General features: G+C 42.9%; 1 long non-coding RNA gene across 1 annotated transcript in view; it reads left to right on the top strand.

The window, feature by feature from the left end:
* LOC103348734 (uncharacterized) overlaps positions 1 to 25,904 on the top strand; it is an 89,218-nt gene extending 63,314 nt beyond the window's left edge. The window contains exon 4 of the long non-coding RNA XR_011387338.1: positions 1,167 to 25,904. This is a non-coding gene — a long non-coding RNA (uncharacterized lncRNA). The remainder of the gene's footprint in view (positions 1 to 1,166) is intronic.

The following is a 25,904-nucleotide window of genomic DNA, read 5'->3' as shown; positions in this document are numbered from 1 at the left end:
CAGATTAGGGAGAAAGGTGAAACTTTCTCGTCTCTGATGTTACTTTTTTCTGCTCTTTTCATCTCACTTGAACTGGTCTTTGTAGTTATACTGCTCGCATCCCTTATGATGATAGGTGCAGAAAATATCTCTCAAGTAAACTTAAAACTAGTTACAGTTGGTGTTTTATTTTATTTGAATGGTGGTCTTCTATGTTGGCCCAACTTTTACCTCATCCACAGGTTTTAAGTGAATTAGTCCAAGAAATATATTTCTCCACCTCTGAATTTAGAATGGTCCTACACTTGACAATTATCAGAAAGCAAGATATTCTTTTAGATTTGATTAGTTAGCTGATATTTTTGGAGAAATGGAACTTACTTTGTTTATTTTCCTCCCATTAAATGAGAAGATTTTGCTAATAAGGACATTTCCTCCACTTTCTCAGAACCCATTACAAACAGGAAAGTTGATAAAATCCAGTATTGTTGGCAGCATGCCATTCCTCTCCATCACTGTTTTACAAATGGAGGCAGTGGGATGTATACAATGGAATGGCCCCTGAATCTATGCTATTCTAGGAATCTAGGATGGTTCAAACCAAACAAAAACAGCAGAAACTGCGTACATACAGATACACACTACATCTTTCTTTTCAAGGCACTGTTTTATATTCATGCATTTATTATGAATCTTTTCATGCACCTCTGTCTTCACTGCCACTCAATACTTGATTTCAAAATTATTCTCCTTTCAGAACTCAAGGGGCTTCCATAGCCTTGGAAACTCATGACTGGTGCATAGGGAGATTACTGATGCCATAAACAGGAGTGTCAATTTGTAAAGTCAACAACAGGAGTCACTGTGCACTTACTCCTCATGTAGGATCTCTGTCCTTAATGTGCTGTACATTGAGGCTTAATGCTACAACGAGTACTCAAACAGTATATTTCACTTTGTGTTTCTATGGGGGTGCAAACTGTTGAAATCTTTACTTAATGTATACTAAACTGATCTTCTGTTAAAAAAAAAAAAGAAGAAGAAATTAGCAATTCCCAACTTGACTCTCACTGGGATTAAACATGACAATAGGTCTGAAAGAAAAAATTATTCTCCTTTCCTTTAAAAATCTGTTTTGTCCATGAGCATTCCCTTAACAACTATTTTTCTATCTTCATTTCACTTAGTGGCTGTCTTTACACGTGAATTTGTGGAGAAATTGTATTGAGTGTGTGCTTAGAAGAAAAGAAATCTGCTCTTCCTGTGAGTAGGTGCGGTAAAAGCCCCGTCAGTTTGCATACATTCCCTTAAATGTACCTGCAAAGGTTTTGATGCACTATTTCCAATTCAACAGCGGTCACTAGATAGAGAATGTGAGAACCACAGTAGAGAAAAGCAGAGTGTTATTTCAGAAGCAGGCAGTAAGTATGTGAATAAACAGGATTAGCAACAGCTTGAGTTCTCTTGTGTACTCCAGGAGCGAGCATCAATGGAACTCAGGAAGATTCCTATCACTCAGGAGTGCAGTATTTCTTTGGGCTGGAAAATGCCTTCTGTTGTACGTGCTCATTAGCATCACGGTCTTGAGCACCTGTCATGAAGCCCGAATGCAACTCTGAGTGCTGCCATGGGCCTCTCAGCACCTGCCAGGCATGGATCATTGATCTGAACCAAGCTTTCATTGCCTTTGAATTCCCACCTATCAGTTCAGCTCAGGAAGGGAAGTGATGCACACGGAGGCAAAGACAGTAAACAGTGTTTGGAGGAAGTGCTGAATCAGAAGTCCTGTCAGGGCTTTGTCTTCATCCAGTGTGAGGGACAAGGGCAGGCTCAGTGTGGGGGGGGGGGTGTCCCTGAATTTCCCCATCCCTAAGCGAGCTGAGCTGCATGCACTCCCAGGGAGAATGGTGCTTCCTCTGGAGAGCCTGCCTGTCACTGCTGGCAGCAGTAACACCAATTAGTGTCAGTTTTAATGATGACTCTTGAGACCCAAAGGGGACCAGTGTTCTGGCTACTGAAAGAGGAGTTTGTTTTTTTCATTCAAATCAAAAGCAAAATGAAATTCTTCTTGAATCTGCAGTTGTGGATGGGGGTGGGGAGTGAGTTAGTCATTTGACTAACATCAACAATGTCAGCCATGCCTAGGAGTGACGGATACTTACTTTGGGGAAATGTTCTGGGCATATAGATGTCGGAGGTGTGAATATGCAGAGGTTAAGAATGCTGCCCAGTGCACTCCCTTTCTATTTTGGCACCGATGATGAGGCACACCTGTAATCCACTTTCCAGGAGCAGTGATAGCTCCTGCTGAGCCATCAGCACTCCTTTTAGACAGAGTACTTGCATTTTCATATTGTTGATATGCAGCTTGCAGCCATTGGAAAAGAGGTTTTACATTTGCATCTGTGAACTGTGTCTGCTTAGAAAGTGGTTCTGAATCACTCAAGGGGCTGATGTGTTCTTAATACGGTCACATCCCCTTGGATAGGACGTGCTTGCCCTGGGTACCTTTCTTATTTGCCTTTTTTTCATTATCTTCTGTTAAGGGAAGGAATGAACTGTTCAAGTGACAAAAAAGGAGAGTGTTTTCATCGTCCAGCACAAATTCCTTGTTGATGTTGCCAATCTGCTGGTAGCACAGGGATGGTTACACTTGTTGCCTAACACAAAAATACATGTTTGCATGCAGTGATTCCATCCTGGGGCTAACAGATTCAAGCCATGAAACTAGTTTACCCTTGAAAGTCAAGCTGACACACAAAGCTGCCAAGGCATGAGAGGACCTGTGATATTTTCTTCTAGCCATAAGAGAATTCAAGATGTTATTCTGGGGGTGAGTGGAGTCACTGTGGAGGCTCTATTACTGCCCATTTCTCATTGTTTATAGAAATATTATATACTGGCAACCATATAGTCTATTTTTGCATTATAGAAACAGAATGGGTGACTTTTGGAGTCTGTTTAAAGCCTGAGTCCATCCATACTTAAGAGGGAGTCCAGCGGCCAGTGCTGTGTTGCAGTGGGTTAAACCATGGCCTATGGTGCCAGTACCCCATATGGGAGCCATTTCGAGTCCCGGCTTCACTTCTAATCCAGCTCCCTGTTAATGGCCTGGGAAAGCAGTGAAATATGGCCCAAGTTCTTGGACCACTGTACCCACGTGAGAGACCCAGAAGAAGCTCCTGTATCCTGGATCCTGGATCCTGGCTCCTGGCTTTGGCCTGGCCCAGCCTTGGCCACTGCAGCCATCTGGGGTGTGAGCTAGCAGATGGAAGATCTCTCTCTGTAACTCTTTCAAATAAATAAATAAATAAATCTTAAAAAAAGAGTTTAGGAATATTTCTGTTTTGTCACTAGGATATATTGTTCCCCTTTTTGAACATATGATCTGGTCTAACAGAGTTTGTTGGGCTGAATCTAGATGACACATTTCCACTATTTTCCTGGAGTGAGTCTCAGAGTTCTGCTGAAGGTGTGATTTGCATCTTAGAACAGAAATTTAAGGCATGAAATGAAAACCTTTAAAAAATCCTGCCCTACCAAAGCTCTCCTCATTTTAAAAAAAAAAAGGATTTTTAAAAATCTTCCATCTACTGGTTCACTTCCCAGTGGCAGCAACAGTTGGGGCTTGTTCAGGCCAGAGCTGGAAGTCAGGAACTTGATTTGGGTCTCCCATGTGGGTGGCAGGGGCCTAAGCACTTGGTCCATCCTCCACTGCCTCTCTAGGGAAGTCGCGTGTCAGAGGTTGAAAGGGCTCCTTATGTAGATACAGGGTATGGGGGTTAAATGTTGAGGCAGGTCTGATCCTCACTGGTTGACCTTTAGGCACCCATGGGGACCTTGGCAAGGACTTTTCGTTCCTGGAAGTGCGGGTAGGGACTCTCCATTCCCGGAAGTGGGATCCTTCTCTCCTGCCAATCCCAAACTTTTGATGATAGAAAAGGGGGTGATGATGAGTCTCTCTGGCTACTTCCTGCTGATTGGGGATGTCATCTTCAGGGGCCCGCTGGGAGTTTCTTGGGGCTCCACAGGGACAGGAATGTATGGATGGAGAAGCATCTGGTTGACTGCTACTCTGGTGGCTTCCTGGATTCGATCTTTTATGAGCATGAGAGCACAAGGAATGATCATTACGATTATCCCTATAGTTATTATGGGTCCCAGGGTTGGGAGTAGCCAAGGGAGAAAAGAGGATAATAGATCCCATCCTTGTTGACCCTGGCACTCCTGTTGTCATTTGGCAATACGTTCCTTAAGTTGTTGTGCCATGTTTCTAACCACTCCAGATTTGTTAGTAAAAAAGCAGGAATGTTCCCCCAGAAATACGCATGTTCCCCCTTTTTCTGCTGGTAAGAGGTCTAATGACTATCTGTTTTGAAGGGCCACATCAGCCAAGACGTCAATCTGGTCTTGTAGTTTTATCATGGAGGCTGCAAGGCTGCAACATTTTGTAGCTCCGTATTCAAAGTGTTTGCCAGTTGCTGTATCTGGGTAGTACCATATGCCAGGCTAGCTACTCCTGTCCCCACCCCCATAAGAACACCTAGTGCTGCTAGAAGGGGAAGGATAATTATGTCCCTTTTAGCACAGGCATTTTGCAGCATCAGTATCAGGAGCAACTAGTTTTCCTGACTCCTTGTCTCTTTTCAATGATTCTTCCATAGTGACAAGATGTAATTTTATTTGGAGTATATCTTTGTCACTATTTGGTTTGGTTTGGTTTCATGGTCATTTTCTCTCATCTCCACTAACATAGCTCCATTGGAAGAGACTCCTGGTTTACTTCATTTACTGATGTTTCCATGGGGAAAACTAAAGTCTATATGTGAAGCCGGAGCTCAGTAATACTTAAGACAGTTCAATTGTAGCCATATTTCTGTCTTACATAATAAGATACATAATACGGAGTTTCACAGAAATAGAGAATATCAGAAGACAACATTTACAGTCAGGAACAGTGAGGGGAAAAACAGTAATTTTCAAATGAGATGTCATTGAAAATAAGATGGGAAATGACACTTTTGTGGGCCTTAATTAGAAATACCCCTTTAAATTCTTTGTGAATAGATAGTAATGAAATTTGAGTTAGGGCAATAACTAGGAAGTGATAATTGGTTCTGATCATGAATGTTGTATTATCAAGTTTTTGTACACATTTAAAAGAAGTGATTTTTACAGTATCGAAGTTCATTGTCAAAGGCTACTCAGTAAAAGATGAGGATGATTGTGCTATGTTTGTGTCAAATTGGACTTTGCAAACAAATTTCTATGATTTTAAAAATACATTTATTTATTTATTTATTTATTGGAAAGGCAGAGTAAGAGAGAGGGAACCCTTCTATCTGTTGAATCTTTTCCCCAGATGGCTGGAACAAAGAGGTCTGAGCCAGGCTGAAGCCAGGAGCTAGGAACTCCATCTTGGTCTCCCATTTATGTGGCTTGGGCCATCTACAACTGCCTTCCTGTGCACTTTAGAAGGAGGCTTGATTGGAAGCAGAGTAGCTGGTGCTCAAACCAGTACTCCATTACACGATGTTGTGGTAGCTTAAGTTTCAGGCCATGTTGTTGGTCTCAAATTCCTGTGATATAAACCCCAGCTTTGTATGACTCCTGAAAATTGGCTATCCTTCCCATCCTATAGTTTTTTTCACTTCTGAAATTGGAATAATAATGCTGCAGGTGCTGTGTTTTCCTAAGGCTGCTTGCACACACAAGATAAGAGTCGGAGAACTCAGAGGGCTTCCATAGCCTTGGAAACTCATGACTGGAGCATAGGGAGATTACTGATGCCATAAACAGGAGTGTCAATTTGTAAAGTCAACAACAGGAGTCACTGTGCACTTACTCCTCATGTAGGATCTCTGTCCTTAATGTGCTGTACATTGAGATTTAATGCTATAACGAGTACTCAAACAGTATATTTCACTTTGTGTTTCTATGGGGGTGCAAACTGTTGAAATCTTTACTTAATGTATACTAAACTGATCTTCTGTTAAAAAAAAAAAAGAAGAAGAAGAAGAAGAAGAAGAAGAAATTATCAATTCCCAACTTGACTCTCACTGGGATTAAACATGACAATAGGACTGATCTGATTTCATCGTCATTTAAAATCTATTATTTTTCACTTTATGTTTCTGTGTGGGAGCAAACTGTTGAAATCTTTACTTAATGTATGCTAAACTGATCTTCTGTATATAAAGAGAATCGAAAATGAATCTTGATGTGAATGGAAGGGAGAGGGAGTGGGAAAGGGGAGGGTTGCGGGTGGGAGGGACGTTATGGGGGGGAAGCCATTGTAATCCATAAGCCATACTTTGGAAATTTATATTCATTAAATAAAAGTTAAAAAAAATAAAAAAAAAAACCTTGTTAGATACCAACCCTTAATTCTAAAGGCAAATACTAGTAGGATTTCCAGTTTACCTGTTCATGATATTCATAATAGTTGAATCATATAATATGTACATGTTGTGTTTGACTTTTGAAATTGCAATGCTTTTGAAATTAGTCCATGAGCATGTGTTACTCAATTTTTTATTGTAAGCATCATGTCACTCTAGAAAACTAACAAAATTTGTTTCTCATGAAATGGCTTGCTTTAGTATTCTGGTATGGTGAAGAAGTCTTCAGAGTTATTTATATAACAGGCTTTCAGTGTGACACCTTTTTAAAATGTAAATGCATATTTTATTTGAAAGACACAGAGAGAGGGAGACAAAAGAGAAAAGGGAAGAGAGAGGTGAGAGGAAAGAGAGAGAGAAGAGGAGGGGAGGGGAAGAGTGGGATGGGGTGGGAAGGGGAAAGGGAAGGAAAAAGAAACAGAAAGGAAAGGAAAATATCTCCATCTGCTGGTTCACCTTCCACATTCCTGCAATAGGCAAGAATGGGCAACAGTAAAGCTAGAAGTCCAGAAATTCCTGAGCCTTCCTCATGGGTGGCAGAGGATTATGTCTTTGAGCCATCATCTGCTGAGTGTGCACCAGCAGGAAGCTGTAGTTAAACCAAATATCTGGGACTCTAGCCAGGCACTCCTATAAGTGATGTAGGTGTCCCAAGTGCTGACTTAACCACTTTGCCAAACTCCTGATCCTGACATATTTCTATATTACTTTTTATTAAATACATTAAAGTAGAAGTTTGAAATCATGGAACAGGTGTTTATTTAACTTTATAAGGAGCTGCGAAGCAGTTTTCTAAGCTATTATACGCTTTTTAAAATTGATCAACAGAGGGAAGCACCTGGCTCCTGGCTTCAGAGCAGTGCAGGGCGCCGGCCGCAACATGCCGGCCGTAGTGGACACTTGGGAGATGAACCAACGGAAAAGGAAGACCTTCCTCTCTGTCTCTCCCTCTCTCTCTCTCACTGTCTAACTCTGCCTGTCAAAAAATAAAATTAAAATTAAAAAATTAAAAATTAAAAAAATCGATCAGCAATATAAGAAAATATATGAGGATTCTAGTTAATCAGTATACATCACTACATTTAGTATGGCTAATATTTTTAGATTTGCTAACTTTAATGAATAGAAAATGGTATTTCCTTTTGTTTAAATTTGTGTCTCCCTGGTGAATATTGATGCAATTTTGCATTTATGTATTGGCCACTTTCTATCAAGTATCTGTCCAAGATATTTTCTCAATTTTAAATTGTGTTTTTAAAAAACACATTTTTGGGATATGAATCTCTTGTCAGGTATATCCAGTGCAGAAATTCTCCTTCTGTAAGATTTGCATATTAGTTTCTTAATGATATATTTTCATCAGGTAGAAGATTCTGACTTTAATTAGATTAGATTTGTTTAGTTTCTCAGTGTTTTCTTTTATGCTTAATGCCTTTTGCTTTCTGTATGAGTTTTACTTTTCCCTAGGATACAAATATATCACTTCATGGTCACATTGCATCTCGAATTTCTGCTTATGAATGGAATGAAATACACTCCATATTTATTTTTTCCATAATATATCTATTCATTACTAGAACATTTGTTGAAAGGGATTTGCTTTGAAGTCTATTTGACTGTATTTGTGAATTTTCTTTAAAAGAAAAGGTAATTAACTATAGTTATATGTGTTTGGGAAACTTTATTCCATTAATCTACGTATCCATTCTTATATAAATATCACAGTCTTGTACATAATTTAGAGATGCCCATAACTCACAGTATGAGTCCTTCAACTTATTTTGCTTGTTCTAGGCCCTTTTATTTCTTAGCATATTTTAATATTAGTTTGTAAAGTACTATTAAAAATCTACCATTTGGGAATGAAGCTGGAAATTAGCAACTCAGGAATCCCTAGAGCATATGCAAACACATGGAGACTAAACAACATGCTCCCAAATGAACGGTGGGATATAGAAGAAATCAGAATATAAATCAAAAACTTTCTGAAAGCAAATGAAGGTAACAGCACAACATATCAAAACTTATGGGATACAGCAAAAGCATTGTTAAGAGGAAAGTTTGTAGCAATAGATGCCTACATCAAGAAATTGGAAAGGCACCCAAAAATGAGCTATCAAATCATCTCAAGGATCTAGAAAAACTACAGCAAACCAAACTCAAAACTAGTAGGAGAAGAAAAATAATTAAAATTAGAGAAGAAATCAACACAATCGAATCCAAAAAAATTACAAAAGATCAGCAAAATAGCTGGTTTTTTTGAAAAAATAAAATTGGCACACCATTGGCCCAACTAATTAAAAAAAGGAGAGAGAAGATGCAAATCAATAAATCAGAGATAAAAAAGTGAATGTAATAACATACACCAAAGAAATAAAAAAAAATCATCATTAGTTACTACAAAGAGTTGTATGCCAGCAAACTGGGAAATCTATCAGATATGGATAGATTCCTGGACACATAAAACCTACCTAAATTGAACCATGAAGACATAGAAAACCTAAACAGACCCATAACCAAGTCAGAAATTAAATCAGTAATAAAGGCCCTCCCAACAAAGAAAAGCCCAGGACCGCATGCATTCACTGCTGAATTCTAACAGACATTTAAAGAACTAACTCCAATACTTCTCAAACTATACAAAACAATTGAAAGAGAGGGAATCCTCCCAAATTCTTTCTATGAAACCAGCATCACCTTAATTCCTAAATGAGATAAAGATGCAGCAGAGAAAAAGAATTACAAACCAATTTCCCTGATGAACATAGCTGCAAAAATTCTCAACAAAATTCTGGCCAATAGAATGCAACAACACATCAGAAAGATCATCCACCCAGAATAAGTGGGATTTATCCCTGGTATGCAGGGATGGTTCAATGTTCACAAATCAATCAATGTGATACACCACATTAACAAACTGCAGAAGAAAAACCATATGATTATCTCAATAGATGCAGAGAAAGCATTTGATAAAATACAACATCCTTTCATGATGAAAACTCTAAGCAAACTGGGTATAGAAGGAACATTCCTCAATACAATTAAGGCAATTGATGAAAAACCATGGCCAGCATCATATTGACTGGGGAAAATTTGGAAATATTTCCACTGAGATCTGGTACCAGACAGGGATGCCCATTCTCACCATTGCTGTTCAATATGGTACTGGAAATTTTAGCCAGAGCTGTTAGGCAAGAAAAAGAAATTAAAGGGATACAAATTGGGATGGAAGAAGTCAAACTATCCCTCTTTGTAGATGATATGATTCTTTATTTAGGGAATCCAAAGAACTCTACTAAGAGACTACTGGAACTCATAGAAGAGTTTGGCAAAGTAGCAAGATATAAATCAATGCACAAAAATCAACAGCTTTTGTATAGCCAACAATGTCATGGGTGATAAAGTACTTCTAAGATCAATCCCATTCACAATACCTACAAACAATCAAATGCCTTGGAATAAATTTAACCAAGGATGTTAAAGATCTCTATGATGAGAATTACCAAACCTAAAGGAAAGAAATAGAAGAAGATACCAAAAAATCGAAAAATCAGGCCGGTTCTGTGGCTCAATAGGCTAATCCTCCGCCTTGCGGTGCCAGCACACCGGGTTCTAGTCCCAGCCGGGGCGCCGGATTCTGCCCCGGTTGCCCCTCTTCTAGGCCAGCTCTGTGCTGTGGCCCAGGTGTGCAGTGGAGGATGGCCCAAGTGCTTGGGCCCTGCACCCCATGGGAGACCAGGAGAAGCACCTGGATCCTGCCTTAAGATCAGTGCGGTGCACCGGCCACAGCATGCCAGCCGTGGTGGCCATTGGAGGGTGAACCAATGGCAAAGGAAGACCTTTCTCTCTGTCTCTCTCACTGTCCACTCTGCCTGTCAAAAAAAAATTTTTTTAATGGAAAAATCTATGCTCATGGATTGGAAGAATGAATATCATCAAAATGTCCATTCTCCCAAAAGCAATTTATAGATTCAATGCAATACCTTCTAAATACCAAAGACATTCTTCTCAGATCTGGAAAAAATTATGCTGAAATTCATATGGCGGCACAGGAGACCTCAAATAGCTAAAGCAATACAGTACAACACAATCAAAAATTGAGGCATCACAATACCAGATTTCAAGACATATTACAGGGCATTTATAATCAAAACAGCATGGTAATGCTACAGAAAAAGATGGATAGACCATTGGAACAGAATAGAAACACCAGAAATCAATCCAAACATCGAGAGCCAACTTATATTTGATCAAGGATCTAAAACCAATTCCTGGAGCAAGGACAGTCTATTCAACAAATGGTACTGGGAAAACTGGATTTCCACATGCAGAAGCATGAAGCAAGACCCCTACCTTACACCTTACACAAAAATCTACACAACATGGATTGAAGATTTAAATCTACAACCCGAAACCATCAAATTATTAGAGAACATCGGAGAAACCCTGCAAGATATAGGCACAAGGAAATATTTCTTGGAAAAGACCCCAGAGGCATAGGTAGTCAAAGCCAGAATTAACAATTGTGATTACATCAAACTGAGAAGTTTCTGTACTACAAAAGAAACAGGAAAGTGAAGAGGCAACCAACAGAATGGGAAAAATATTTGCAAATTATGCAACTGATAAAGGATCAATAACCAGAATCTACAAAGAGATCAAGAAACTCCACAACCACAATACAAACAACCCACTTAAGATATGGGCCAAGGACCTTAATGGACATATTTCAAAAGAGGAAAAATCCAAACGGCCAACAGACATGTGAAAAAATGTTCAGGATCACTAGCCATCAGGGAAATGCAAATCAAAACCACAATGAGGTTTCACCTCACCTGTTAGAATGGCTTACATACAGAAATCAACTAATAACAGAAACTGGCAATGATATGGGAAAAGGGCACACTAAGCCACTGTTGGTAGGAATGCAAACTGGTAAAGCCACTATGGAAGACTCTAAACTAGAGATTCCTCAGAAACCTGAATATAGCCCTACCACATGAGCCAGCCATCCCACTCCTTGGAATTTACCCAAAGGAAATTAAATTGGCAAATAAAAGAGCTGTCTGCACCTCAATGTTTATTGCTGCTCATTTCACAATTGCTAAGACATGGAATCAATGTAAATACCTATCAACAAAAGACTGGATAAAGAAATTATGAGATATGTAGTCTATAGAATACTATACTGCAGTAAAAAAAATGAAATCCGGTCATTTGCACCAAATGGAGGAATTTAGAAAACATCATGGTGAGTGAAATAAGCCAGTCCCAAAGGGATAAATACCATATGTTCTCCCTGATCTTTGACAACTAACTGAGCACCTAAAAGGAAACCTGTAGTAGTGAAATGGACACTATGAGAAACAATTACTTGATCAGTCCTTGTCCTGACTGTTGAGAGACAACTTACCATTTTATTCCTTTAATAATTTTTATTCTACTTAATACCTCTGGTTGAACCCTGTAACTAACACACAATTATTCTTAGGCATTTAAAATTAACTGAAAAGTGATCCCCGTTAAATACAAAAGTGGGAATAAGATAGGGAGGAGATGTACAGTTTGGCACATGCTCACTTGGAGTTACCTCTAATGGTAGAGCTAGAAATGTGCCAGGGGATTCCAAATCAATCCCATTAAGGTGGCATGTACCAATGCCATCTTACTATTCAAAGTGATCAGTTTCAGTTCATAATTGATCACAATGATAGGATTAAGTGTCAAAGGGATCACATAAATAAGTCTGGTGTCTGCTAATAAGAACTGATAGAATTAAAAAGGAGGGAAGGATCCAACATGGGAAGCATGATACACAGCAGACTCAGAATCAGCCCGTAAGTCATTCAGATCTGGCTAAAAATACCATGAGAGCCTCTCATGCATTGAAAGCCAAGACACTGTGGCAAAAAAAAAAAAAAAATGACCCAAATGAAACATCTCTGTGAGTGAGATCCCAGCAGAAAGAACGAGCCATCAAAGAAGGAGGTACCTTTCTCTGTAGTTAGGAGAGAACATCCACTTTGACTAGGGCCTTGTCTAAATAAGGTCAGAGTTTGTGAACTCAAGAGGCTTCCATAGCCCTGGCAGCTCATGACAAGAGCCTCGGGTCATTACTGACATCATAAATAATAGTGTCAATTGTTAAATAAACAATGGGATTCACTGTATACTTGCTCCCCATGTAGGATCTCTGCCTTAATGTGTTGTACTATGCAAATTAACAGTAAAACTATTACTCAAACAGTACTTTATACTTTGTGTATCTGTGTGGATGCAAACTGTTGAAATCTTTACTTAGTATATACCAAGTTGATCTTCTTTATATAAAGATAATTGAAAATGAATCTTGATAAAGAATGGGATGGGAGAGGGAGTGGGAGATGGGATGGTTGCAGGTGGGAGGGAGGTTATGGGGGGAAAAGCCACTATAATCCAAAAGTTGTACTTTCAAAATTTATATTTATTAAACAAAAGTGTTTTTAAAAAGTAAAAGAAATAATGTAATAAAATTGTCTAGAATTCAATTTGTTTTCAAATAGAATAACCCATTTGTGCCAAAAAACAGTTAGTGAAAATATGTACTCACCCAGACATGTTATTTTTTTAAAGGTCTATTTATTTGAAAGTCAGAGTTACACAGAGAGAGAGGAGTGGTAGAGAGAGAGAGAGTGAGTCTTCCGTCTGCTGGTTCACTCTCCAAATGGCCTCAATGGCTGGAGTTTCACCTATCTGAAGCCAAGAGACAGGCTCTTCCTCCGGGTCTCCCACATGGATACAGGGGCTCAAGCACTTGGGCCATCCACTGCTTTCCCAGACCATAGCAGAGAGCTGGATTGGAAGTGAAGCAGTCATGATTCGAACTGGTTCCCATATGGGATGCTGGCACTACAGGCAGTGGCTTTACCCACGACACCACAGCGCCAGTCCTGACATGTTATTTTCAAAAATCAGAATGTGAGATACATAAAAAATCTTACATACTTTCATCACAAAGGGGAAAAAATCACACATAAGGGGTCTTGAATAGAATGGCTTCCAACTTCTTAATGCCTACACTAGAAGAAGGAAGGCAAGAGATGAATTATTTAAAATTCCAAGTGAGAAATGTTTCCATTGTAGAACTCTATATACCAAGTTCTCAAAATATTGCTTCCTCTGGATTCTTTTTAAAGAATATACAAAAATCAAAAACAAAAACATACCTGCTCCAGTAAAATAAAAGAAAACCAAGCGTGGAAACAGCCGTGTGGCATAGCAGGTCAAGCAGCTGCCTGTAATGCCAGCATCCCATATGGGCACCAGTTCATGTTCTGGCTGCTCCACTTCCAATCCATCTCCCTGCTAATGGCCTGGGAAAAGCAGCAAAACATGGCTCAAGTACTTGGGCTCCTGCCACCCATGTGGGAAACCTTGATGAAGTTCTTGGCTTCTGGCTTTGGCCTGGCCCAGTGCTGGCCATTATGGACATCAGAGGAGTAAACCAGCTGATGGAAGATCTCTATCTGGCTGTCCTCTCTGTAACTCTGACTTTAAAAATAAATAAATCTTTTAAAAAAAGAATGGTTTATCTTCTGGGATGAATTTCTGGTTGAGTGTTTATCATAGAATTTATCTAGAGATATAAATAGGAACAAAATCATTCAAATCAAGAAAGAAAGAATCAAAAGAATCACAAGGTGATGGTGAAGGGAGGACCTTGAATAATATTTGGACTACTGGCCTTGAGAGCCACCAGTCTAAGTCAGGAATAGAGTTCTTTAAGACAATGAAATTAATAAAAAATAAAAATAACCAATATATTGAAGATCTTAAGAGAAAACTCACACATATAAATTCATGTTGAAATATAAATAAATTTGTTGAAAAAAATAAATTTCATGTTGAAATAATAAGTACACAGAAAACTATGCAAAGAAACCTGACAAATATTGACACAAAATGTACAGGAAAGGTGAAACCATTGTATCTTAGTACATAATTGCATTTCTCAGTCAAAATAATATAAATACAATATATAACCACTTACATGATATAATTGTATTGGAATGATGGATGTTTTTGGGGAGGTTTTGTGAGTGTGTGTGTGTGTGTGAGTGTACAGGTACTCAAGCAAGCAAACAATTCCTAGTACAAAGTCAGAGTGCCATAAATATTATTCAAGTGAATAGCACCTATTAACCCATATTTCAGGAACTATTTTGCTGGGTCTAATTCTAGCTCCACACTGAGACAGCAAATAAATTAACCAATTTGCAGCTTTTTGAGTATATTATTGCTCCATTATTCAGGCGGACTGTTAAAATATTAACTTCAATTATAGTGTAAACAATGCTACTGAGATCTCTCCTGGCCTGTTATAAAAAGGACCTAGTAAAGGTAAAGTGGTGTCCCTCCAGACCAGGATTTATAGCTTGGGGGTCTAGACCATAGGAGGCCTCCAGAAAGGTCATTGGACCCCCTAAAATTTAATCAAAAATTCTGTGTTTATGGATATTATTCTGGAAAGAGACCTCCTAACTTCTGTTAGATTGGGAAACAGATAAGTAACTCCCCTGCAATTTAAACACAATTTCTCAGGGCAATACTACTTTACATTTTGTCTCATGCCATTCTTTAGAGAAGCATAGAGCTCTTTACATATTTTATTCTCTAAAATCCTTGAAACATACAGAAACGGGAAAGCTACTATTCTAATTTTGAATTCAGAAATGCCAGTTCAATTATGTAATTTTTATTGATCAGGAGTAGAACAAAGACTGAAAGAAGAGTTGGGCCATATCCAAAAGCAGGTTAGATACATTATATACAGAACCCTTATGAATATTAGAGAAATACTGTTTGTTAATTTTATGGAAAATAAGTTTTAGCATTCAAATTACTATACAGAATGTAAAAATAAATTTTGGTTTAAGTATGTATGTTTTGAGATCATTATAAAATAATTGTGGGGCCAGCACTGTGGCGCAGCTAGTAAAGCCGCCACCTCCAGTGCTGGCATCTCATATGAGTGCCAGTTCAAGTCCTGGCTGTTCCACTTCCAATCCAGCTCTCTGCTATGGCCTGGGAAAGCAGTAGAAGATGGCCCAAGTGCTTGGGCCCCTGCACCCATGTGAGAGAACCCGAAGAATCTCCTGGCTCCTGGCTTTGGATCAGCGCAGCTCCAGCCATTGCAGCCATCTGGGGGAGTGAACCAGCAGATGGAAGACCTCTCTCTCTCTCTCTCTCTCTCTCTCTCTCTCTCTCTTTCTCTCTCTTTCTGCCTCTCCTATTCTCTGTGTGTAACTTGGACTTTAAAATAAGTAAATCTTTAAAAAAATAATTCCGTGAGTTCCATTCCTGCCTTTTGATTACTGAAACATAATTCAAAATCAGGAGCAATGGAGCAGGAGCCAATTACAGAGGTGCCTAATCTCTAGTTTGCTCAGTGCATGGGTCAGATATTCCATTAATAAAAATGTGTGGTGTTTAGGCACAATGGATTGGAATATCATAAATGTGAAGTGAATTTTGTTTTGAGCTTGAAACTTTGGTTAGCCTAAGTGCAAATGAATTCACTGGCATAAGATTAGACTGCACCTGAAAAACAGATAAAAAGGAAGTCAGTCGATTCAGTTGTGTGGTATTAAAATATGATAAAGTGTTTTTGAGATAGTGAGGAGGAATAAGCAAAGGTTGCTATTGAGACTATTCAAATAATCCTCAGAAAGTCACAATAAAAATGTATGTTTCTCTTTGGAACATTAAATAATCTATTAAAGAGATGTTTGTTTTGCCAAAACTCTATGCTTTGGGGGTCTGGAACACCCTTCAACACATCGACTTCTTGTCTACCTGTTTGGTTTCCTTAATTTGGAAATGATAAAATGTAAAGGAAAAATAATATTGTATAATATAGGAGGCATCTGGTTTCTCATTTGCTTTGGTAATATAATCTGGTCTTTGTAAGTAGAAGCACATCATTGAATATTACCACAGAAATGTATTTCTGAAGAATAATACTAGCAACAAAACCTTTTAAAAATATTTGGAAGGTGCTGGTGCTATTGCATAGCAGATTAAGCCACCTCCTGCAGTGTTGGCATCCCAGGTGGGCACTGTTCAAGTCCTGGCTGCTCTACTAGCAGCTCCTTGCTAATGTTCCTGGGAAAGCAGTGAAAGATAGCCCAATTCCTTGGGTCCTTTCACCTACATGGGAGACCTGGAAAAAGCTCCTGGCTCCTGGCTTCCACCTGGCCCAGCTCTAGCCATTACAGCCATTTAGGGAGTGAACCAATGGATGGAAGATTCTCTCTCTCTCTCTCTCTCTCTCTCTCTCTCTGCCTCTCCATCTCTGTAACTCTGCCTTTCAAGTAAATAATTTTTTAAAAACATTTTTGAGAGGCAGAGTTAGCAGTATCATCTGGTGCTTCACTCCCCTTTGGCTGGAGTTAGACCAGGTGCCAAGAACTCAGTCCAGGTCTCCCGCATAGGTGGTAGAGACCCAACTACTTGACCCAATGCTGCTGCCTCCTAGGGTCTGCATTAGCAGGATGCTGGAGTCAGGACCTGAAGCTGGGACTCAAACCCGGGTACTCTGACTTGGGACACAGGCACCTTAACTACTAGGCTGAACACTCACTCAAACGTGGGATTTAAATAGAATCTGTTCAGAGTTTGTTCATAAGCACTTCTAATCCCCTACCCCCCTTTTAACCTATTCTGTCAGTGCCCTTCTTTATTTAAAGGGTTGATAGTTTGAATAATGGATTATCTCATTTTCCTCCATTTGTTAGATTTCACCAGCAAAAAATCCTCTGGGTTTGGATTACTTTTATGGAGAAGTTTTTTAAAACAAACTCAGTTTCTTTAATAGAAATGAGACTATTGGGCTTTTCTTTTTGGTTTTGTATTGCTTTGGTATGCTGTATTTTTCAGACTTTCCATTACATCCCACTTGTCAGGTTTATTGGCACATAGTTGTTCATAACATTTTTATTGTCTTTTTGATGCCTGTGGGATCTTTAATGATAGCTATTATTCCTGTTTATGATCAATCCCTGAGTTAGGTATCATCTTTACCCCCTTCACAGGGGGGGAAAAAGGCCCCAATGGTGACTTGTATCACTCTTGACTCAAGATTTGCTATTACCTTCTAACACAGAATATACTTTGCTTTCCCGTGTGTGTGTTTACCTAAAATATCTCACAAAATTTTGACAAATGGCCAAAACCATCACTGGGGTGAAAAACAGCACTAAGGAAAATCCAGGTCATATAGGTCTTAGACTCTTGGCTGGAACAGTTTAGTTCAGTCATTAAAAAAACACCTGGAGATACCCAGATATGAAAAATTGTGGATCACAGCTGCTACATATTGCAGTACTTTAAAGACTTCTTTTCTTTTGGGAAGTAGTCATTTAGTGATGGACTGCTTGGCATCAGTGGCTGGTCAGAATGACTGTGGCACAGTCATGATGGTAAACACAACAGTAGAGGACCACCATCGGTTACTTCCCTCCATGGGCAAGCATGCTTCATTCCATCAAGACAGAGGACAGTACCTATCCCTCACCTCTTCAATCTGGACCTGATTTAGTGACTTAAGTGATGTTCTGGGGCTTCCAAGTTTAGATCATAGAAAGTTTTGCTTCTTCTGCCTGGGCATGTTGAGACACTCCCTCTTGGGGGAGACGTGACGCCATGGAAGCAGACTATTTTGAGCTCACCATGTTCTAGAGCCATGTAAAGATTGTCAATTGTCCTGAGCCTAGCCTTGCTGCTGGGAGGCAGCAAGGCTGGCTCAAGTGGTTGGGTTCCTGCCATTCACATGGGAGACCCAGTTTGAGTTCCAAGTTTCTTGTTTAAGTCTGACCTAGCCCCCAGCTGCTGGGAGCTTTCAGGGAGTGAACCAGTACATGAAAAAACATTTCTTCCATCTCTCTGTCTCTATGCTTTTCCAATCAAAATAAATAAGTTCATAGGAAATGGAATTAAAAGTTTTTTGGTGCCAAAACTTGAAATCCATGCATAGTTTTTGGTTTTTGTTTGTTTGTTTGTTTGTTTGTTTTTGCACAGGCAAAGTGGACGTGGACAGTGAGAGAGAAAGAGAGAAAGGTCTTCCTTTGCCGTTGGTTCACCCTCCAATGGCCGCTGCAGCCGGCGCACCACGCTGATCTGATGGCAGGAGCCAGGTACTTATCCTGGTCTCCCATGGGGTGCAGGGCCCAAACACTTGGGCCATCCTCCACTGCATTCCCTGGCCTGGAAGAGGGGCAACCAGGACAGAATCTGGCACCCCGACCGGGACTAGAACCCGGTGTGCCAGCGCCACAAGGCGGAGGATTAGCCTAGTGAGCCGCGGCACCGGCCTAGTTTTTTTATAATATTCATTTTCCATGAGCTTTTGAAGAACCTTCAAAAATTTTAAGAGATGCTTGATATTTGTGATCTATTCTATATGTGTAATTTAAAAAAAAAAAAAAGATGTATTTTTCATCTATTTGAAAGGCAGAGTTACAGAGAGAGGAGAGACCGAAAGAGGAAGGAAGGTCTTCCAACTGCTGGATCACTCCCCACAACTGGCCCCCACAACAACTGGGGCCAGGCAGAATCTAGGAGCCAGGAACTTCTTCTAAGTCTCCCACATGGGTGCAGGGGCCCAAGCAATTGGGACATCTTCTGCTGCTTTCCTAGGCACATCAGCAGGGAGTTGGATCTCAAGTGGAGCAGCCAGGAATCGAACCACTGCCCACATGAAATGTCAGTGCTGCACGTGGTGGTTTAACCTGCTGTGCCACAGTGCTGGCTCCAGCATATGCAATTTCAAATCCTCCTTTTTTCATTTAACACAGAATGAGTAGTTTCACTTATTTTCCTTTATACTTGCAAACACGGTTCTGATTAGCTGGACTGTGAATTGAAAATTTTTAACTTTATTCTAAATATTTTACAAGAATGATGTTCATGTAATAGACAATATTTTAGCTACTGATGAATGCAACAGTAGCAGACTGTGTTGTGTTTCAGGCAGAATGAGAAGAGACTGCATGAATACAATGCTAATGTGAACCTAAGAAGAGAAACTCACGCTTGCCTCAGAATGCCTGTCTTTCACAGTTCATGCACCCTGGTCAACCTGCCATTGCTCACTTTCATGATACAAGGTCAGCAAATTTTATGACTAGCATTGAAGGAGAACTTCTATTTTGGAAAAGACCTAAAGCTCCTACAATCATTTGAGTTCCTCAGGTTGGTGCATACTAAGCCTGTACAATTTTTTTAAGAAAGTTTTTAAAACAGCCCACTGTTAAGAATGAGAAGACATTTTGGGACAGGCGCTGTGGTGTAGTAGGTAAAGCTACCACCTGAAGTGCCAGCACCCCATATTGGCACCAGTTCAAGTCCCAGCTGCTCCACTTACAATCCAGTTCTCTGCTATGGCCTGGGAAAGCAGTAGAAGATGGCCCAAGTCCTTGGACCCCTGCACCTGCATAGGAGAATTGGAGGAAGCTCCTGGCTCCTGGCTTCAGATTGGTGCAGCTCCGGGCATTGCGGCTAATTGGGGAGTGAACCAGCGAATGGAAGACCTCTCTCTCTATCTCTCTGCCTCTCCTCTCTCTGTCTAACTCTGACTTTCATATAAATAATAAAATAAATCTTAAAAATAAGATATTTTAATTTTTAAAAAAAAAACTAGTTATTTTTAATTTACTTACAAGACAGAAAGCACACACGAGAGATATTCCATCTGCTGGTTCACTCACTCCCCAAATCCCTGCAACAGCACGGGCTGAGCCAAGTTGAAGCCAGGAACCAGAAATTCCATCTGGGTCTCCCATGTGAGTGGCAGGGGCGTGAGCACTTGCCCCATCGCTGGCTGCTTCCCAGGATGCATTAGCAGGAAGCTGGCTCAGAAACAGAGTAACCAGGACTCCAACAGGCTCTCCCCTACTCTGATAGGGGACACAGATGTCCCAAGCAGGGACTTAAGCATCTACACCCCAACTCCCATCTCAATGAGGGATTTTTGGATCTTGGCTGTTTGGCTGGGGTCCCCTGGTGGTCGCCACTGCAGCATCCCCCGAGGGCCTAATGGTCCACTCCCCACTTCCCACTCCGCGCCTTCACAGCAAAGTGAGGAGTCTCTGTTCCTTCCCTTTCTCTGTTTACATTGTGATCATTTCTTCCTGTTCCCCTTTTTCCTTCTTTCTCTGCCTCTTTCATATACCTCTCCCCACCCTATTTAATGCACCATATTTTATTAGTTACTTTTCACACGTATCCTGAGAAGCAGCTCAGCAGAATTATTTTTCTGAGTTTACATCTGAGGATAAAGAGGCAGAACAGAGCGGCTAGATAACTGTCACCAGGCCCGGGGTTGGGGGAGGGACACCTAGGGGAGCAGCCAGCAGGAACCTCAAAGCCCATTTGGCAGGCCCTCCCTCCCTTCCTGGGCCCCAGGTCCCTCCCTGATTGCCCAGTGCCCCGTAGTACCACTCCCTGTGCCACCAACACCAGCAGCCCCTCCGAGCAGCCTTGCCTCCCTTGAAACCATTGGCTTCCTTCACACCAAGCCCTCTCAGCCCCTCTCAGCCTTGCTCTGCGGGACCTCAGCCCTCTCTGCCACCATCGAGGGGCTCACATCAGCAGAAACCAGAAAAGCACGAGTCGCATTCATCCTAGGGCCCATGGAACCCCTCAAGCCAGCTTCATGAAGCTTCTCCTGCAGCTGGTGCCCACAAGTCAAGACACGGGGTTGACATTGGTTCTGCAGCATGGGCCAGTCTGCCTGAAACCCAGCAGGATGTAGAGCCCGCGTCCCGAGAGGCAGCAGTGCCATCACCCCCCTCCACCCCTGACGCCTTCAGACAACCAGGGCAATTCAGGTAAATCTGAGGGCAGAGCTCCCTGCAGCCTCCCCCAGCGTCTGCCCGGCCACCTCCTCGGTGTCTCTGGCTGCAGACTGGACTGCGGAGAATGCTGGAGTCTGCAGAGACTTCTGTGTGACCTTGCCCTGGGTCGCTGAGCCTCTGAAGAAGAAAGGCCCCTTGCTCCCAGGACCCCGATGGAGGCCTGAGGGGTCAGACAGGTGAACAGTGAGAGACGGGTAACACTTGTGACCACCAGCAGCACACAGGAGGCTCCGTGCTCCCTACATCCTTGTAGACCCCAGAGTCAGAAGGCTTTAAAAATGGAAGGGGAGCAGGTGTTTAGCACAGTGACCACTTGGGGTGTCTGAGTTCAAGTACCAGCTTTGCTCTCAATTCCAGCTTTCTGCTAACATACAACTGGGCAAGCAGTGGTAATGGCTCAAGTACTGGGGTCCCTGCCACCCACATGGGAGACCCGGACTGAGTTCCAGGCTCATGGCTTCAGCCTAGCCCAGACCCAACTGTTGGCAGGCATTTGGGGAGCGAACCAGCAGATCAAAAGATTCTTTTATCTCTGTATCTGTTGGTCCCTCTGCTTTCAAATCAAAACAAACCAAAGCTTTTTAAAAAGAAAGCAAAATTTAAAGAAAATAAGGGAAAAAATTCGGAGAGCATCAGACACAACCGGAAGGCAAAGTTCTTTTCTGGGTGGCTGACTCTGAGACTGGGGCTGCATATTGTGAGTCAGCGCCTCTCCTCCCTGGAGTTCACGGCCATCCTCAGCTCTCCCAGGCTCAGCTTCGAGTGCCTCCTGGCCTCCCCAGGCTGGCTTGGGCCTCGCTTCTCCTCCAGCAGTGCCGGGGGCTTCCTTCAGCTACAACTCAAGGAGGCAGGTCTCACCACACCCATTTCACAGGGGAGGAAACTGAGGCTCTGGAAGGTGACTTTTTTTTTTAAGAATATTTACTTATTTGAAAGGCAGAGTTATGGGGTGGGGAGGAGGGAGAGAGACACAGAGAAGAGAGATCTTCCATCCGCTGGTTCACTTCCCCAGTGGCCCAATGGCAGGGGCTGGGCCAGCTCAAAGTCAGGAGCCTGGAACTCCATCCAAGTCTCCCATGGGGGTGCAGGGGCCCAAGCACTTGGGCCATCTTCCTCTGCTTTCCAAGGTGCATTAGCAAGAAGCTAGATCAAAGTGGAGCATCCAGGACTCAAACTGGAGCCCATATGGGATGCCTGCATTGCCAGCCACAGCTTAACCCGCTACACCACAGCACTGACCCCAGGAAGGTGACTTTTCTAATGTCACACAACCTCCCTTCTACCTCCAGTACCTCCCACCTTCCCTGTGCACATCTCCGTTGTTGCAATCTTCTCACCAGAGTGTGGCTGTTTAAGGAGGTTTTTGCATAAGTTCATGGAATACGGAATTAAAAGAGTACTTGGTGCAAAAAAAAAAATTGAAATTCATGCATATGAGGAATCTTCAGAAATTCATGCAAAATGTGAATTATAAAAAAGCTGCATGTGTTTCAAATTGTTTTGAACCAAAATAAACTTCAAATTTCATTTTCCACAGACTTTTGCAACTACTCTTGTACACCTGTCTCCCCGTGATGAGACTGCCCGACTCTCTGTACCTTTAAGGCAAAGCTGTCCCATCTTCAGCTCCAGTGCCTGCTCTACCTACCACTGCCTGAGGTTATCTGGAGGGAGTGCACAGGTGAAGGACAAGACAATGGTTCTATTTCCCAGAGCTGCAGGCCTCCAATATAGGACATTCGGGGCTACTAAATAAGACTAGGAAATCTCTGGTTTAACACCCCCCGCCCAAGCTAGCTTCCTCTAGCTCTTGATGGTTTTAAAATGCAATGCTTATTATTCAGACACATTGTTCCCAAAAGCTGTAGAAATGTATCACAAACTTCCTGAAAACCTGCAGCATAAGGGCACTCTCTCCTCTTCTTAGGGCCTGGGTTTTCCCATTTGCACAGTAGGAGGTCGACCTGGAGGGGTGCTTTTCAGACTGGCAGTCCTGATCCCTTCATTAGCAGGTTGTGAAAGGCAAGTGACCTGCATGGAATAGAAGACAGCTTGGGTCACACGTAACAAGAGAGAATACAGTGTTGTGAGGTTTTCATTTATTTTTTTTTTTTAATTTGTAAAGGCAGAGTTATAGAAGAGGGGACAGAGATCTCCCATCTGCTGGTTCACTCCCCAAATGGCCACAACAGTCAAGACTGCGCCAGGCTGAAGCCAGGAGCGTAGAACCCCATCCAGTTCTCCCATATGAGGCCCAAGCATTTGGACCATCATCTACTGCCTTCCCAGGTGCAATAGCAGGAAGCTGGATCAGAAATGGATGGGGCAGGACTGGAAGGACATTGCAGGTGGGGGCTTAACCCGCTGTGCCACACCACCAGCCCCTGAAAAAAAATTTTAAGGTTTGTTTATTTACTTGAAAGTCAGAGTTACACAGAGAGAAGGAGCAGCAGAGAGGGGGAAAGAGAGTCTTCCATCTGCTGGTTCACTCCCCAATTGGCCACAATGGCTGAAGCTGTGCCAATCCAAAGCCGGAGCCAGGAGCTTCTTCCGGGTCTCCCATGTGGGTGCAGGGCCCCAAAGACTTGGGCCATCTTCTGCTGCTTTCCCAGGCTATAGCAGAGAGCTGGATCAGAAGTAGAGCAGCCGGGACTGGAACCAGCATCCATATGGGATGCCGGCACTGCAAGGTAGCGGCCCCACCAGCTACGTTGCAGCTCCGGCCCCTCGCCCTGAAATTTTAAATCGAATATGTGTCATGTTATATTTTGTTTTGTTATAACAATATGTATTTTTGTTATATATTTTTTAAGATTTATTTTATTTGAAGGGGGGAGAGAGAGATCCATCTTCTACCACTGGTTCACTCCCCAAATGGCCACAATGCCTGGGACTGGGCCAGGTCAAAGTCAGGAGCCTGGAACTCCATCTGGGTCTCCCATTTTCGTGGCAGAGTCCCAAGCATTGGCTCCACCATTGCTGCTTTCCCAGGTGCATTAGCAGACAGCTGGATGAGAAGCAAAGCAGCCAGACTCAAACTGACGCTCCAATATGGGATGCTGGCATTGTAAGCACTGAGAGCCCAGCTTGTACTCAGACTGGGGCTTCTAATGCAATGGGGTCCAGGTCTTCCTGCCATTTCCCCTTCCCCTGGGGAGTGCAATTCTTCCCAAGGTTTTGTTAGCCAGCGTTATCACACTGGGCAGCCTGCTAGGCACCTGGCAAAGAGGCACCTTTGGGTGCTTCTCCTGGCGGAGGGGAGGGAGCCTGGGACCATCTATAAAGTCACTGGGGCCTGTGCGCAGGACTTTGTAGTGTAAAACAATGGGCTGCTTCCCAGGCTGCAGGGGCTGTGTTTTCCTAAGGCTGCTTGCACACACAGAGGTTAATTTCTATCTTCCCACCTAGCACTCCCATCCCCTTGTCCCCTCCCTCTGCAAGGAATCAGTTACCTGGCTGCAGTGCACATCCGGGATAAACAACTCACAGGTGTTTATGGCTCCTGGGGCTTCCTTACCGGTGGGCTAAGTATTTAAAAGGAGGAAAGACCTATGGCTGCAGACCTCAAACCCGGGCTTCTCAAGCCGCAGGTTACAACCTATTAGTAGGTCATAAAAATCAGTTCAACGTTTCACGATTAAAAAAAAAAAATCCAAACAGGACAGTGTTAGATGGCAACACCTGACAGGGATGTACATGGCTTGGTGGAACTTGGATGTGATGTAAAATGTACGTTTTTCTGAGGGCTGGGGTCTGTTCAAGATTTTTAAAAGTTGGGAAAAGACGGCCTTGCGCGCCGCGGCGTAAGCGCTCCGTGAGGACGGACCCAGGCTGCAGGTGAGGGCCCTGCTCCGGGGGCCGGAAGCTTCCGCAGAACTGTGCGCGGGCGGCGGGCTCGCAGGTTTCTCCCCGCACCCCCTGCCACTGCCGGCCGCGCCCCGCCGCGGCGCGGTCAGGGGGCGCTGACTCACCCGCTGACTCAGCGCGGGGCGCGCTGCCAGCAGACGCGGCGGCCGGAGAGCGGCGGGGCGCCGGCGGCCGCAGGGGCGGGGCGGCGGGGCGGCCCTGGCGGATCCTGGCGGATCGTGGCCCTCCGCGGCGCCGGGAAACACCGAGGCCTCGCTACAGGGCCGGGGCCCGGGGGGACGGGCCCGGAAGCCGTGCTGCCCCCGGCCACCCAGACGGCCAGGATCCCCCGACTGGCTCTTCCTCCCCGCACCCCTGGCGGGTGACGCGCGGACACCATCGAGGACCAGGCACCGGCTTGGGGCAGGCCAGGAGCTGGGCTCGGCTCTTCCCCACACACTCCAGTCCCCAAACTCCAGCCCCCACCTCCCGCTGCTGCTTGGCCACCTCCTTCAGGAAGCCTTCCAGGAGGGCCTCTCCCTGGCCTGTCCCAGGGACACCTTGAACTTCGCTCCCTGCTCGTTTCCGGTCCGTCTTCATCCCCGGACTGCGCCTGTTGGAGGGCAGCGACAGGGTCCTCCCTGGCTCTGCCAAAGCCCCTGGGCGAAGAGAAGGTTCTGGAAGAAGTAGGACTTGTATCACAGTGTGGTCAGCTTGGAAGATCCAACCCAGGACACAGCCATACCAGATAGGGGGAAAATACAATATGTGAAAAATTCCTGCA

This window comes from Oryctolagus cuniculus, chromosome 3 (genome assembly GCF_964237555.1).
Source record: "Oryctolagus cuniculus chromosome 3, mOryCun1.1, whole genome shotgun sequence".
NCBI classification, from domain to species: domain Eukaryota; kingdom Metazoa; phylum Chordata; class Mammalia; order Lagomorpha; family Leporidae; genus Oryctolagus; species Oryctolagus cuniculus.
The sequence above is the reverse complement of the archived record's forward strand: the minus strand, read 5'-3'. Positions and strand labels throughout refer to the sequence as shown.